The 18,315-nt window shown below is 36.1% G+C and overlaps 1 protein-coding gene across 1 annotated transcript in view; it reads left to right on the plus strand.

The window, feature by feature from the left end:
• Positions 1-18,315, plus strand: part of LOC120634152 (complexin) — a 358,168-nt gene that overhangs the window by 54,315 nt on the left and 285,538 nt on the right. Inside the window, exon 2 of the mRNA XM_039904567.1 lies at positions 9,057-9,098. The gene's annotated coding sequence lies outside the window, so the exon portion shown is untranslated. The remainder of the gene's footprint in view (positions 1-9,056; positions 9,099-18,315) is intronic.

Genomic DNA, 18,315 nt, shown 5'->3' on the forward strand with positions numbered 1-18,315 from the left:
TTAACTGTAATTACCAGCCCGTACTTGTACACCTACATAAGTAGCTTCCAGCACGTCGCACCCGGTGGAAATGGTCTTAATTAACTACAACTACGGGATGATTACTGCGGTAAGGCTAACTATGGGTCTCATAAGAAGGCTTCTTAATCAGTCCAATAGTTCTCCGAGCTATAGTTTATCTTTGCAAATAGTTAAAATTGCTGGTAGTCTCGCATGGGCGGGAGACAATTATCTGCCCGGGGAAATGATATAAATTTATCTTCTCCCACAGCTTTATCAACTGTAATGAACATATTATATATGTGTTATAATAAACGGGGAAACTTCTCCTATTCCATGTTCCCGTGCTTTAGCAGGTTGACACGTTACTTATATCCCCTGGGAGATAATCGGGGGATATAATTTGTCTGTGCTGGCCCTGCTGAGGTGTATTGAAACTCCCTCTGTTCTGGTGTATGAAGAAGCCCACAACAAACTTAGCCTGGCATTCCTTTTGTTATCATCATCTCAAAATGTCATTGAACGAAAACTATTTAGAAGCAACAATTGTTAGAGGAATTATTCACACTCAATTTTTTTTATCGTTTATGTTATTCTTTACAATAGGACTTTGCTTTGTTTTTATAATAGGACTTTTCTATATGCTTACGTTTAATATGAGACATCTCTAAGACATCAACCGATAGTTTATTGTAAAGTTATTGTAAACATTTTATTTTAAATGACTAACTAATTTTATAAAGTCTAGTATTTTGCATATCAATTTTATTCTTGCTGCTTAATTACGACTATCCACTACGGTTACCGGAGCAGGGTCGCCGTATCAGCTTCCATCGACCCCCGAGCTTCGCCAAAGTTATTGAAGTTAAAGTTATTTGCTAGTTAACGTCTCAGTCATTGAAGTTCTCGTAGCTCAAAGTAATCCAAGTTGGTCTTCAGTTGACATCGAGATGCAATTTCTATAACTCATTCACGACCCACTTTAAACGAGAATAATCCCGAGAGAATATCCATTAATCAGAGGCAATAAAAAGCCTCATCGTAATAAATGCGCGAGGATTGTGGCAGGCGACATCAATCACGAAGTTGGTGACGCGATGTGGATGACGGCTGAGAGGGATCCTGAATAACGAAATAGGCTTTCTATGTGTAAGAGGGTCGAGTAGCAACTTTTAGCGCACGAACGCATCATATAAGTATCTTTTTATTCCACTACAAGTTAGCCCTAGAATGCAATTTCACCTGCTCCGATGATGCAATCATTTAAGGGTAATTGTATATCATTTTATAACAAATTTCATTAGACTATAGAAACATTAGGAATTATAGATTCCCAAATTGACCTTACCGGGGATCGAACTCAGAACCACCATATTAAAACTACTGCTGACTTAACAATTATTCATTGTAAAGTCAACATCTGAGGATGCTCCGCTTTCGGAGCGAAACGTGCGTAGACGGTACGTTGCCGAAGATCTGTTTAGTGTGGAGTGTAAGGATTTGAGAAATTATATATAACACCATACAGATTCTCCTGCTTTTCGCGGAGTATAGAAAATTAAGCTTAATTTTCATAATATATCATGGATTTCTGCAAAGCAACGCCTGCTTCTATCCAATGCTTACCGCTGCGCCAGCGAGGTCGTCAAAAGTTGAGTTAATATAGGGGAGTTGAGTTAGACGTGGGCTCAAGACAGTGAAACGTGAGAATCCTTACAAGAGACATGTCCAGCATTGTATCCACCATCGGTTGAGACGACCCGACTACACTATTATCTCGACATTGCACAATGGTTTGGCGTGTATACGCTGTCGCAAATAGAGGCTCACTTCAAAGCCTTTGTTATATTAATGTCTCCAACACTTAACTTGATTAGAGGGAGAATGCAATATAGTTGGCAACATGTGAAATAGGTATTATATAACCTACAGCGACATAACTTAGCAGCGATTTATCATAGCCGTCATACCCGGCGTCTCGGCGTTGATTAAAATTTAATTAATTCTCCAAAACCGCAAGCTTCCTCAGAGAAGCTGTCAAATTTGAAACGATTTGAGCGCACCTACTTGAGAGTAAACCACATTTATTCATCTTGAAGCTTTGGCTGTATAGTTCTTGTCGCGGAAACAGTCAAGTGAAAATATACATTCTCTTTGCTAATATCATAAATGAGAAAATGTGTATGATTGCTTGACCTTGCTTAGAGCTCAAACTGATTGTTTGAATATGTTACTATCTGCCTTAACTTAGCAGCCAATCAACTTTTTTTTTAGCAATTATTTAGGTTAGGTTGGGGCAAAGGACGGGGAGAAACATAGGCTACTACTTGTAACCTTAGAAAACAGTCCCAAGGAAAGATTTAAATATATGTAGTAATTTCTAACTGATTTTCGCGACTTTCTTCGCGTTTTTTTCATTTTTTAACTCCCTCGAGCCTCATTTTACCAACTTAAAAGAAAGAGGAGGATCTCAGTTCGACTGTGTGTTTTTTTGAAGTTATACTTTACGCGCGTTAGGAAAAAAACTATGAGAGTAAATTTATACGATGCGCGCAAACAGTCACAAAAAACCGACACCCTGAAGTTAGCTTTAGTCAACAAAACGGGAAAGCGTATAAAAAGTATATTTATACTTAGTAATTTTGAAGTGTTATTTTTATTATCACCATGTGGTGATAATAAAAATAACACCAGGCTAAATTTGTTGCGGGTTTCTCTAGACCAGGGTGCATTTGGAACCTTAGTTTACGAATGTAGTTATCACCACCACTACTCATTACTATGTACATATTTTGTATGTAATGAACGAATCTATATGCCTATTTGGATAAAGAATTATTAAAGATTCTTAGATTTTTATATAAATTAAAAAATATATAAAAGAAATTACAGGACACAAAATCGAACAATAAACAAAGTCATCCATCTTACCGATCCCAGCCTATTGATGTACACACCTCATACATATATAGAGAGAGATTTAAGAATCGGAAACATACACTGAAACTACCGATCAAAAACTTTAATCAATGAATTAGCAACAGTCGAGTTTCATGAACTTTTGTTAAATTACTTGTTCACAGCACCACCTGTTTCGAGCACTTCATATATGTACAAAAGGACTGCCTACTATAAATTTGATAAATAACTCCTATAGGATTTGAAAAAGAACTCGTATAGTGATTTTTCATGCAATTTTCCTACTGTATGCTTACCCTGGTAAGAAACCCAGTGCACGCCACTGAGCACCACTGTAGCCCAGTGGCGTGCATTGCATATATGCAAATAAGCAGTGCATACCCTACCCTCAGGGTCTTAAAGAGCCTTCAGATAGGACCATTAAAGTTTTGTAATTAAAAAAACACTAAGTAAAAAATATTTGAAAGCGCCATCTAGTAATGAGCGGCCAAACTTCTAGGTCAATTGTCGCTAGACAGGCGACAGCGCAACCAGCGCGCGCGAGGCGCATAGCGTACAAAATAAAATCTTCTACCTCGTATTTTAATTTTTAACCGTAAACGCTAAACATTTACCTTTTAAAACACGTAAAAATACCTATATTATTATTTAAATCTCATGTTATCGATTGCAGGGTAAATCCATTATTAAGAATCACTCGACATATGACGCCCTCTACTGTTGCATAGAAATATCAAATAAATTAAGCACGCCCAAAAAAAGAATCGTTCTGCTAGATGTGTGCGGGCAAGTTAGTAGTGTGTGTCGTGTAATGTTATAATCGTGCGCTTGTACTTACAAGATTAGCATCGGTTCACACAAGAACAGTTTCATTCATAAATTCTCTATGTATGGGTGTCTATAAGCACTGCTTACGGAAGTGGATAATCAATTACGTGTTTTATTTTTTTATGAATAAAATGATTTGCTTGGTTTGTTATTGTTGTTAACGGTCATTATTCTTTTTTTAGAATTAAAAACATTATTCACAAATGTAAATACCTTTTAGTGTCTTTTAAGAAAATTAAGGAACTAATATCATCGAGTTAGTCTTTCGTTTTGAAAATAATCTATGGAACCAAACGCTGTCTAAATTTTGAAAAATGAATAATTTAGGTTTTCCAGGAATCATTGGAAAGTGAGAGAGTTAACAATAAATATGGTTTCTATTTATTGTTTACATATCAAAATAAAATAGCGTTCGTACCCATACTTACAAAAAATTAAAGACTATTTTGACTAATTTCGATTGCAATATTATCTATAGCATATTCAATCGCCATTATTGTTTACCTTCGAACAATGCTGTATGGCGTCGGTGATAAATAAACGGTTCAAGTGCATAAATTCAGTAATTTTAACCTTTAGTAAAAGTTTGAGTAGTGATAAGACGCTAAAAACATGATATGTTGGAAAAATATTATCATCATCAGTGTGCTTAGAAAATGCTGCCGAATGGTGGTCATAATTTTGTGACGTAAATCAGGGTATGTACTTTTATTCAATTAGCAGTAGATACACGATAGTATTAAATCAATCAAAAATATAACTTTCGTAAAGTAATTTGATTATAAACCGACATACCTATCTAAAATCTAAATTTTAATTTTACTTTATGTTTGTGCTGAACACCTTGTGCATACCCTGGGTCCAAGGGCTATGCACGCCACTGCTGTAGCCCTAGTACAAGACTTGCTCGCTCGCAATCGAGAAGTCGTTTAGTCTGAAAATACTAGAACACCGGAGCAAAATGGATCTTATTTGCATTGGATTAAAACTCAAATTTCTCTAGAATTCTATTGCTCGGACTTTTGACGGAACGTTTGTGAAACAAATATTAGAAGTGCAGGATTTGCAGCTCTAAAACGAGTAGCATTAAGATTTGACGATACGGAGTTCAATACTCGAATATGACTCCTCAAATGCGATCGTGCAAATGTTGCAGTAAGGCTATTGACACGTCAGTGCCATCAGTGCGGCCGTGATGGATGTGTCTCATTAGTATAATGCCATGTTATTTATTACAATCGCGTTCAAATGATTGATGCGAGACTTCTGCCACTCATTATGTCTGTGTTAATGCTTGAATTTGTATAGAAACAGGCGTTACTTTGTCGAATTTCATGATATATTATGAAAATTAAGCTTAATTTGACTTAAAATGAATAATTTTAAAGTCATCATCTCCCGAGGGTGAGAATGCTCCGGATTCGGAGCGAAACGTGCGTAGAGGTTACATTGCCGAAGATCTGTTTGGTGTGCTGTATAAAGATTGGAGTATAGAAAATTAGGCTTAATTTTCATAATGCTTAAATTCCTATTTTCTTTATTGGATAGAAGCGGGCGTTACTTTGCGGAATTCCATAACACAAATTAAAAATTAAGCTAAATTTGCTATAAACATCTTGTTTTAATTGTATAAAGTTCTTTCATTGATCAAAATTAAAGCATCGATTATTCTTATCTTACAGAGTTTAATCATAGTTCAAAAACCAGTGCATTCTACAACGTACAACTGTTATATTCAAACCAAAACCTACAAAACTTATGTACAAAAGGCACTTTTCATACTACAACTATATTACTATTGTTTTATTCATGTAGAAGGTCTATAACAGGCACTTATGAAGTGCTCATACATTCAACATGCTAACACTAATGTCAGATGGTGATAACTGCATTCGTTAACTTAAAACTAAAGTTACGAGGGTTCCAAACGCGCACTGGTCTAAGAAGAGCACACAACAAACTTGCCAAGGTTTTTATTTTGTTATCACCATCTCACAGTCGTCTTAATATTTAGCTATGTAGTTAGAAAAGTAGGCAGTCGCCCTCCCTTCTGAGTCCAAGGCCGTGGGTTCGATTCCCACAACTGTAAAATATTTGTGTGATGAACATGAAAGTTTTTCTGTATCCGGGTGTTTATATGTATATTATAAGTATCTTTGTGTTTTTTATGGTCTTGCACGGTGTATTGTCGTAGTATATTTATTTATATTATTTAACTTAAAAAAGAAAATCAAAATTGATTCATCTATCCGGAAGCTACAGCCTCTAGCGGACACACACGCACACACAAACTTATAACACCCTGTCGTTTTGGGACGGGGGTTAAAACTAAAGTTTAAAACGTGTTTCAAGTTTAAAGACTTAAAGCAGGCCACACAAAACTTGCCAGATATTATTTTAACGACTTCGTTAAAAATATTACCTGGCCTTCGCAATTACCACGCTACATAATATAACTATATAAGAGCAACCTAGTGAGACCAATAGAGATTACAATCTTTCATCGTTTACGTAATTCTGTATCGTTTACAAAGCTCACAAACTACTTTTCGCGACATAACAGAAGTACTGAGTGAGACCTACTCCTAGGCATTCAAACTGTCACTTAAAAAATAGTGCATTAAGCGATGGTAGTAGGACTAGTCGTAGTGTAAACTACTGTGTAGTAGTGCTCCCTCAAGCTGTATAGTTTTACTGCCATACTTAGTTCTAGTCTTGCTGAGCTGCCAGGCGATTTAGATATCTAGATCTTGGTAGTAGATCAAGTAGAGTAGGTACTGAGTAGGTACTCGGGGTATTGGCTAGCTGTCACGCCGGAAGTGGGCAGTGATCTAAATTCTAGGCACTTGACCCGCTGGCCGGCGAGCGATATCTCAGTGTTCGGTTACCCGCTGGCTGGACAATATTTGTGCACTATATACCGGACGAAGACGTTCCGTCTGGGAGGTCATCTGTACTTAGCTTGAACGAAAATCGATTGCTGTATTTCAGTTTGATACTAAGTATTTATGACGTAAGAAATATATTCCTTTTCCGTGGGAACTCAGTCTTTGAACTTTTTTTAATATGTAGCACCACTATTCAAAGATACCAAATCAAGTATTTGGTGTTTTTGAATAGCTGTATGAGAAATGAGAGAAAAGCTGTATGTAAGCTTCGGGTCTGAGGCTTTGTATCCTCTAAACAATTTAACTTTAAAATAAATGAAACATGAATGCCCGTTTTCGTAAAAGGAATTCCTAGGCATACATCAACAGTTCACCTAAGAGTTGGTGAAACGTTTTTTGTCTAAACACATCGCCTCAATCATTAGGTATTCGACTAAGGCGATGCCTTGGTTGAGTGAAAACGGGTGTCATTGCTTTATATTTTTATTTTCTATTTTCACTAGAAGGAATTGAAAATATCCACATGCATTTGTTAGGATGTTACGGGTTTACGTAACACATAATAAGGAAATAGGGAATTACAGCACTTTATCTATGATAAAACCGATGATTATATTAAATATATCAACAAACGATAGTTGGCGAGTAATCATTGATAGTGTTTTGAAAATAGAATAATAGCCTTTAGTAGACTGTCAAAGAAAAGTATAGGATCTATACGACGCGAGTTTGACAAGTTAGATTGGCAGGAAAGAAAAGTTAGGACGGATTGTAATGAATGAGTAATGAATTGGGAGAAGACACAACACTGCTCTAATGCAGATTGGTGGGCTTTAATGTTATCTTTTATAAAATTCATACCTTAATGGTAAGGAAGAATAATAGTCATGTGAATAAATAATTACTGCTAAGAAACTAGGTACTTGGCTTCAATAATACTGTTAATTAATGAAAGAAGAAAGTGCCATCCTGAACATTGTGGGTATTGAAGTGAATATCTGAATACCTGGTCTTCAATCTTTATATTTTTTTAGCACATTCATAAAGTCGCTATAAGCTCATTTTGGCATCAGGATTACTGATTATCGGAGATATAAAAACAACGTTTGTTTAAATATGATTTGAATCAATGGAAAATTTACTTTTATCCACTGTCCTTTTTGAAAAAGAAAAAAAAATGGTAAGCTTATAAAATTGAAAAGTCAAAAGACAATTTTTTTTACATAGACATATATAGATTTTTTATTAGCTATTATTCGAAAGCGGCGATATTTTTATGAATTCATAACTCAATTTTTGAGAATGGCGCGATGGACGGACAAATATGAAAAAAAATTATCATTTATGATTTTATTTTTCATTCTAAAGTTCGGAATATTAATAATGGAAACTGCAGTCTTGTTACATGAAAGTTAAAAAATCTGCTATCCTCATATTTTACGCTACCGAAGCTGTTTGAAGTTTAGTCCATTTTTCCGCGGGACACATTCCGTATTATCTAGACTAGATAACCCAGAATGATTTATCACTGTCCTCATTCTTGCGAGTTAAGTGATTTAGACACTAGATATATGTAGCCTTAATCTAGATCAATTGAGTTTGGACTGTAACCCAGTTCTCATTTTGTTCGCGTACGGTGCAGTAAGGTATTGGTCACAGAAATTATATCTAAAAGTCTACTGCATACCTACAGTTAGTGTTTGTTTATATAAAAGATTCTCAATTAGTCCTAAAAGTTTTGTAATAAAGTAGTATTTGTATTAATTAATAGTAGTAGAGCTCTCTGTGACAGAGCTCGTCCGGGGAAGTACTATCGCATGCTTATTCTTGCCGCTAAGCAGCATTGTCACAATGCTGTGTTCCGGTCTGAAGGGCGTGGTTGCCGGTGTCATTAAAGGCACATGAGACTTAACACCTACGCCTCAGGTTGCCTCTGAAGTGCTGCTCTGGGAAGTGCTGCTCTGTTTATGAGCGATGGTTTATCATTTACCATCAGGTGATCTATGTGCTTGGACCATCAATAAATAATAAAAAAACATACAAAAAGTAATAATAATGTCAATACTAACTAGTATAATAATTATTGTAATAATAATAATAAAGCCTTTATTCAGACACAGTTTTTTTTTTTTTTTTTACAATTTACACTAATATTAACAACTCTGGTGAGTTTAAAGACACCGACAACTTAGTCTGTTTGCTCAACGTTGGCAAAGGCCTCCCCCATTCTTTTTTTTTAGTATAATAATTACGAAAGTGTAAACTTTGGTTTATTTGTAAACGTAGAGTGGTGGGTTTAAGCTATATATCGCTCGATCCCATTGGCTTTATGATGTGGCCTGTGCCCAGAAATATATCAAGCGGATGATTAATGATGGAGTTCTCGAAGTATATAGCTAATTTAAAATGTCTTTGTTACAGATACCGCTGCACTGCCAAAGTCACATAATATACACATTTAAGGTAAATGCTTACATAACTACATAGATATTATACGCAATGAGAAAGAGGCCTGTGTCTCTCTCTCATAGGAGACAAACTCAGGACAACTCTCCCGTAACTCTGGAACATTATAAATAAATAAATATACTACGACAATACACACTACGCCGTCTAGCCCCAAAGTAAGCGTAGCTTGTGGTATGATGACTGATTAATATTATTATGAATAATATTAACAAATACTTATTCAGATAAACACCCAGACACTGAAAAACATCCATGTTCATCACACAAACATGTTCCAGTTGTGGGAATCGAACCCACGGCCATGGACTCAGAAAGTCGCCATTACTGATATGATCATGATCTCAATATTTCTATACCCACTTAATTTGCAAAGTGTTCTATAATCTTCAAGGCACTGTGTCAATATGACAAGGGTTCAATCTAGCTGGGATGTGAAGATAGAACCCTTTCACAGTGACATGCGACGTCATGTTACAAATGTATCCCCGTACTGTGTTTGTGTTATAGACGGAGAGCTGTCTTAAATTGTTGATAGTGCTAGCTGCTGCCCGCGACTAAGCTTGCGCTTTTAGGGTTTTTTCCATAATCCCGCGGGAACTGTTAATATTTCCAGTATAAAGAGTTACTTTACGCTAAATTTCGCTTTAACCGGTTTAGCTGTGAAGCTATGCACTGGTAACTAAGGATTATTTTTTTAATCCTCCGGTAGCCATAATGCTTTCGGGATCTAAAAAATCCTATTGAAAAAGATCAGTAATTGAGCCAATCATAAGTCACAAATAAACAAAGCAAGCATTTAAAATAATAGCATGAAAAAAACTTTTTTGTTTGGAAATCAAATTGTGTCAATTGTTATTAAGTAAAGGTACCTTGAAAATTTTAAGGTATCGGAGCGAAACATGCGTAGTTATATTTGTGAATCTTTATTGTGTTGTGTTTAAAAAATTATAATTGTCACCGTTCTCTCAAGTCTATCACAAATTAAGCTTAATGCTGAAACTTTCACACGCAGAAGATTCTGGCTAGTGCCTAAAACAAAAGAACAAATTGTACGCCGACTCCCACACTACTTAGTAAATATATGAAAAGGCTTTGAAATGTAGTAAGAGCTTGACTGTATTCGGCACTTTAGATGTCTGCACGTCACTCGACGGTGAGTGGTGTTCACTTGACGACATCTCTAGGGTGGTGTGATACAGCCGGTCAAGTAATGTTTTCCCAAGTTGGTTTAAGATGGGAGCCGGCAACTGAAATTAAGCTCAATTATTCCGCGAGAATTTTCCTCTCTTACTGCTACAAAGCAGATCTGAAGGGCGTAGCGAGGGCAACTGAGGTTTACAACTTATGCCTTAGGTTGACGGACACAGGGCGTAACGTCGCAGGACGTATTCCTTGCCTTGCGAAGTGTTGCTCTGTGTATAGACGATGGTTTTCAGATGGCTCCAATTATACCACTAATATTATAAATGTGAAAATGAGGTGGTTTGTTACTCAATCACGCAATAACGGCTGTACGGAATTGGATAAAACTTGGCATACATGTAGTCTATGCCATGTCATGGAAAAGATATGACATGGCATAGACAGTGGTGTGCACAGCTTATACAGATGAAATAAAATGAAGAAAATGCCCAGTACGAGTTATAAATACTTAAGGGTGGGCTTTTTGTTGTTCTTACAATGCCTATCCTTTTCTTCATTTTATATAATCTGCATACCCTGTGCATACCCTTTATGCACGCCATTGAGCATAGGCTACCTTTTATCTCGATTCCTCAATTAGTTCCCGAGGGAAAATTTAAAATTGTTTACGCGGGAAGACAGCTTTGAAATTTGGTGTGCATGTCACCTATGCTATGGAAAAGCATATACTTTCTATACCGATATCTCAAATAGTTTCTGTGGTAGGATTAAAAATTGTTAACGAGCGAAGCTTTAGACCCGATTCTGAAGTCTACGCAGACGAAGTCGCGGGCTAGTTAGCTAACATATTAATATTAATAATTAATATAAAAAAACCCTCCTCAGAACAGTTTATTGTTCCACTCCGCATATTGACCTGCCCGCGAGCAATCTATAAAATCCCTCCAAGGGTTATCGCCGCAAAGGAATAATTTATTCCCGGAAAAGAGCTTCGCTTTTGATTAAGAGGGTGTTTTCGGAGATGAGTTCTCTGTTCTTTGGTATCGGTTTACGAATTATCATTTATCTTGAATAATTTACGAAAGAGTGGATTTTATTCGCCGCTGGGTTTATTGAATCTTCAACATGAAGCAAATAAAAATGATGCAAGTGTTTATACAATCTAAACAATAAATATATAGATAAATATACTACGACAATACACACATCGCCATCTGGTCACAAAGTAAACGTAGCTTGTGTTATGGGTACTAAGATGAGTGATGAATAATTTTATGAATCATCATATTACTGTCTCACTCCAGGGCACGGGTCTCCTCCTACAATGAGAAGGGTTTAATGCCAAGTGTGGATTGGTGGACCATCGATAATGAAATCATATATATAAAAATGGAGACCCTGACCTTCTTCTCCTAGTTTAATATGTCATAATCCAAATTAAAACTCATACAAAAGATTTGTTCTAGTATTGAAAAACCATCAGAGTTGAATGCCTCTACCAGGCTCAGACTTGGCAGAGTGCCAGCGAGGCTGTTTGGCAACGCGCCAATACATCGATCGCTGTGTACCGGGGCCGAAGTTCGAACGCCTTACAAGCGCACAGATGTAGATTGCGTCTCGTGTTTTGTTGAATTGCGCAATGCTGAATAGTTTCATTTAATGTGGGTATACAATAAATGGCGATAGTGAGCCAGGAGTAAGTAGTATTTTGTAGAATCCCTACAGACATTTTTATGGTAGAGTTTTATGAATTTATTAACAAATTTTTGTGACAAAAATATACAGTTCTTTACAATTAGAACAATGGGTCTGCTATATGAAATAGCAACCTGCCTGCACAAAAGCTTTGTTATTAACCTTTTTTATTTAAATATATTTTTACTAGCTACCCAGTGCCTACCACGGATTGTGGCCTAAATCACAATTTTCTTCTAATCTGCTACAAGTCCTTGACTGCAATACCACCTGGCGGTACTTGGTCACGCATTCTAATGCCAGACAATAAAGTCTCCCACGAGACCAGAGCAGAGAAAATTCAGGAATTATAAATTTCTTGAATGATTCATCCGGGAATCGAACCCGAGCTTTCCCACTTCTTCCATGTAACATATTGCCAAGACCAGACCATAATGTGACTCGCACTGTCAATAAGTTAACAGATCTCAAAAGCAGTAAAGCTGAGCTTCTAACTCTACATGGCTTAACTCTATGTGGTCCAACTTCACAAACTCTACACCTCAGTCGCAAATATATGGCTGCTCACGGTCCAAGAATGCATGTCATGCGATTATGCGTTCATAAAACATGGTTGTATCCATGTAAACAATTGTTACACTACGCAAAGAGAATTCCTTTCCTTGGTGTTCTAGGGTCTCCAAGGTGCATGAAAACACATTAGTTTTCCGACTTTCATAAACCATCTCGTGCCGTGCGGGTGACTAGAATACAGTTGGGACCGACTAAGGGAACATAACGGAGAACGGGTGGCAGCGTCCTCTGTTACTAGGTACTACCATCTACTAAGATCAACAACCCGTCTGCACTCTCGTTAGAAATGGCCTTTAGTGTAGCAGTAGACTGTAATAGGCTTTGATGAATGCGATTCGGTCCTGAAACGAAAATAACGAATTTGAACAATTCTTACGCTACAAAACATAGCTTTTGATGTTGTAAGGACTACAAGGTGCAAATACGCATTGCTGGCCGACCCACATAAGTCGCCTTCGTCCCTACATCAATACATAAGGGTTGAATTAAATGCCTCCTTCTTACACAGAACGTCAACATTGTAATATTTTATTAAAATGCTAGTACTGCGACCGGCCAGCCCGGACGCAGACCGGCCTTAAATCCGTCCGTCCGTCACGCGCGCCTAAATAATAAAAACAGCATAAAACCCCTCGTAAACCCTGTAAAAGGAAACTTTTCGAATAAAACAACTTCTATAGACACGCTTTTTCCAAATTGGATGGAGTACCGTTGAATTGTGTTTGTGAAACTAAATCGCTGCTTCTTCTAAAGTACTACCGATTTAGTTAAATGAAGTCGACACAACAGTGTGGAGGACAAAGCATATTATCTTACCAAAAAATAAGTTGAAATAAGTATGTGTAGTAGTATCGGTACAGCTTTTTTTTTAAAAGTTCGTCTGGGGAAGTTGTACCTCCGCCAAGATTATTTTTGCCGCCAAGTAGCAATGACGCAATGCTGCGTGCCGATCTGAAAGGCGTTGTTGCCGGTGTAATCACAGATACAAAGACGTTCCAAGCATAATTTAAAAAATTAGATACTTTCTAAAAACTTTTATCTATATCGGGGTTGGAATTTTTGTTAAGACAACGGGAGGTATCTTTGCATCATTCGAGTCCATGTAAGACTGAAGTGTATCCATAATGCATTTGTATTTATATCAAAATACCCACTAACTCAATGTCATGAACATAGAGTTGATAATCAAATATAATTTCAATTGTTTTTGAAAACTATTTCTTAACTTATTAATAATTATTAGCGTATTTGTAAAAATCTTAATCTATTTTATAAAATATCTGACAAATATGAGTCTATAGTTTAATTAAAAGTTTAATTATTTACCCACTTTATCAATTAACTGGAACATCTGCTTGAAAGCCAAAATACCAATTTCGTGGACTTAAAAAATTATAGACTTTCACTCAAGCTTTCATTCCCTATTTTACTCGTTTTAGGTTAGTAATTGAACACATTTTTCAACCCCCGACGCAAAATGACGAAGTGTTACTTATTTGACGTGTCTAAGTGTGTGTTTGTCTGTGGCATCGTATTTCTGAAACGGGTAGACCGATTCTCATTTCGTTGTTTTTCTTTGAAAGGTTATTGAAAAGATGATCTTTTGATGAAAATTGGTCGAGGATAGCCGAAGCCACAAAATGGCGGATTCGATATTTTATCAACTCCCTCAAATAAAAGGCCTTGACTTGCAGAATAATGTACACTAAATTTAAAGTCGGGGGATTTTATTAAATGTATATGTTATCTTTTTTCTATTACGACAAATAGAAAGCATTTTTTAATTATTTCCTTCACAGATACACTTTGATAGCTGGATGATACAGCTAGTTTTATCGTAACCGCGGGAACGAAACAAATATTTATCAAAACAAAAAAGAATGATATAACATGAACCTCCCGCCTAGTTAAGGGCGAGGCATGTTCTAAATGCGACGTACATTACCTCGTACGCGGAGCTCGCGCACTTCTTCATTTTAATATACATTTTGTATTCTGGGAGCCGGCGACGCGGGAATGTCAGCGTATAATAAAACTCCGCACAAAGGAGATGCACCTTCAAAGAGGTAAAATATTACATAGTTTTTTTCTTTATGATACAAATATGTTTTCACTAGCAGTTGCCCTCAAATTTGTCTGCCCCGTTAAATCTGTCTGTCGATTTCATTAAATAGCCGTCCTCTTAGAAAACACAATATGTTCATTAAATGCGTTCCAAATAAGATTATGCGAGCCAAAATTCTAAAGAATTATAATTTAACTTTAGCAAATGTGGTTATTATTCTTGCAGATATTGGTTAGTAGCAGGCGTTACTTTGCAGAATTCCTCAATAAACTATGAAAATTAAGCTTAATTTGCTGTACTCCGCGAAAAGCAGGAGAATCTGTATGGTGTAATTTATAATTTCTTCAATCTTTATACAAATATTCATTGTAAAGCCAACATCTCCTGAGGATGTTCCGGTGTCGGAGTGAAACGTGCGTAGAGAGTACAATCTACTATTGGTCGTTTTTCCAATTAAACTAGAACTTTTAAAATATTAATTACGGAAAATGGGGCGCGGTTTTTTGAAAACTAGAATTCAAAATGTCATAAATAATCTTTACTTCCTTTGAATTATTTGCCCACCTAACGAAAATTAAAAGTTATACAAAAGTTGACGCATACGGCATCACGTTGAGTAAGGTCGTTTGAATTAATTTTATCTTGAATTAACTCTGATTTATCGTTATAAAAATTATCCAGGATCCCCAAAATGCAAGCTATCATAATATCCATGTCAGGTAAAATCCAATCACCGCTTCTCGATCACATATTTCACTTGTATAATATCATAATGAACTTTTTTTCATACTACTACTGTTTAAGTAGTTACTTTTATTTGTTTTGTTGTTTATTTAAAAAGTACATACTCGACAGCGATCGATTTGCGGTATGAAAATACTGTCAATAGAGTGTAGGTAACATACAGTCTATGTGCATAATTCACCAGTTCAAACGATGAATTTGTTATTATAGGCCCTCGAGACTTAAGGTATAATTACGAACCCCATTTCTGATTTCAGACTAAAGCAAATAATTACCGCTATTTATAAAGTTTAGCCGCGAAATGGAAATAAATTCCCATATGAAAGAGGTAGACCAAACTACCAACTCGGTAAAAAAGATCTAGAATTGCCATAGTTTGCGGAAACTTGAGTACGTTTCGGTGTTTTCGAAAACAGGCGACTTGGGAACTTTTCAGCGACCATGAATCACGTGAGAGTTAATAAATTTCTTAGTTTTAGTATAGCATTAAATGGAAGTTAAGTCTCGAGTAACATACTTATAAAAGTTCTAGTTTAAAGCCAAGCCAAGTTGTGCTATCCTTTGTGTTTATATTCTCAGTTAATTACTGTACCGAGGTCAAAAACCTCATTTATTCTTTTCTTTTACTTTCAATTCTTGTCGATTTGTATTTTTTTTTTTGCATAATTTACGCGAAACGAAGCGGTGATAGCCTAGTGGTTAGGACGTTTATTTTCGGGGCGGTCGAGTTCGAACCCCAGCAAGCACCTCAGAGTTAGTTCTAAGTTATGAGCGTTTTAAGCAATTGTATATCACATGCGCTAACGGATCGTGAGGAAACCTGCATGCCCGAGAAAACTCCACTTCTAAAAACACTTGTAGCTTTGTTTGTTGTTAACTCCAGTTATAAACTTGGTAGCCTTTTCAAAAAAAGCAAGCCACAAAAACAGTAAATGATTTGTAAATTTAAAATATATAAATTATCACACTATTTAAAAATAAAATGGTCTGGAACAATATGAATATTATAAGTAAAAATAAAATTGTTGTCCAGTTTACTAAGCTACATACAATTAATAATTCATTCATTGTATAAATAATGAAATAGTTCAAAGTTTATATAAAACTTAAGCTTATAGACAAATCTTATTAAAATATTATAGATAAAAAAACTTGGATGTGAACTTCTCTAACTTCGTAGCTAAATATTAACTGACTGTAAGATGTTGATGGCAAAAATAAATTACCGGGCTTAGTTTTTTGTGGGCTTTTCTTAGATCAGGGAACTTTCGGAACCCTTGTAGCTGTCGGTTTAATTTGGCGAACATAGTAATTTAGAATTATGTAAACATATATGTATGGATGCATAAAGATAATTTGAATTTGAATTTATATAAATCATCACTGTAGTTTAACAGTACAGAAACATGTTGTACTAGGAGTATGCAGTTAAATGAGACAGATAAATACAACCGGCATGTGATCGCATAATATGCAAATGCATCCGGCCTGCTGTCAGTATAATTCAATATTAATTGATTGCCACAAACGGACAGCGCCCGTATTTCCCGCTGTATTGTAGGCACGGAAAATTAAAGTGGAAATCAATATTTGTTGCAGTCGCAGTTATATTAAACTAGCTTACCTACTTATAACTGAAATGTGAAAAAATATTTGTTAGTTTCCGGGCTCGGAACCGGATTTTTACAAATGCACTAATTATTTTTATTTAATTGATAAATAGTTTCCAAGAAACAATTAAAATTATATTTGATTAACAATCAATGTTCATGACGTTGAGTTGGTGGGTATTTTGATATAAATTCGAATGCATTATGGATACACGGGAGTCCTACATGGACTCGAACGATGCAAAGTTATCTCCCGGTATCTTAGTCGTTATCATACACCATTAAATTTTCGTTTATAACCGGTTAGATAGTCTTTTTTTTACCAGTTATTTGATTTATACGGGAGTTCTGGTGTGTGCACAACGTAACATATGAAATAGGTAGATCTCCCTGCGAGCTGTTGTTGAGCTCGGGGACTGAGGTCCCTCGAATCTTTTGAAGTTGTATATAATATGGCGCTCATTTGCGAAAACTTCGATAGCGCGATGTAGGATCTTGTGGCGCCATCTAACGATTACCTTCAATTTAAGTTTCTTATTTGCATTTTGCTCAATTTAACATTAATTACAATACATACCGGTTTAGTAAACTAAGTTAACTAACAAAAATTTATCTGAAACTAAAATCGGTCCTTTGTAGAACAGCAGGGCTATCACAGGCAGGAGACAAAAAATATATCCCCCGATTACATCCACTGACAAGGGATGTAATTAAAGTGTCATACTGCTAAAACGCGGGAAACGGGAATAGGAGAAGTTTGCTCCCTTTTATTATTACATATATATTATTTGGGTATTATTTCCACCACGCACTAGTGCTCTGAGAGTTGATATAGCTGTGGAAGGAGAAATTTTGTACCCTTTTCCCCGGGGATATAATTGCCTCCTGCCTATGGCTAGGAAGGGCAATTATTTTGGAATCTTGGTAGCTGATTTCAGCAGAGCATCGTTAGAATACGTAAAAGATAACACAATGAAAGAATCTGAGGCGCTTCTTCAGTCTATTTCTATTAAAAATGTAATGGATATAGACGCACTTAATAACATGTACACACACACTCACACACACACTCACACACACACTTACACACAACTCACACACAAACACACACACACGCGCGCACTCACACAAACATAAACACACCATACACACCAAGACACACTACTCAATCGTTTTATTTTATTTTTGCTATGGAAGAGTAAGACCTCCTGACACAGGTATTTTTATGCTTACTAGGAGGTCTTCACAACATGTATCATTTACAATGTAAGAAACGAAATAAACGATTTTTATTTTAATTTTTATGATAAGTGAGACAAGGTTATAAAGGGTTTTGGCGCCAGAATTCAAACCCAGGACGTCGTAGTCTTAACGTGCCAAC

Source organism: Pararge aegeria, chromosome 23 (assembly GCF_905163445.1).
Source record: "Pararge aegeria chromosome 23, ilParAegt1.1, whole genome shotgun sequence".
Lineage (NCBI taxonomy): Eukaryota > Metazoa > Arthropoda > Insecta > Lepidoptera > Nymphalidae > Pararge > Pararge aegeria.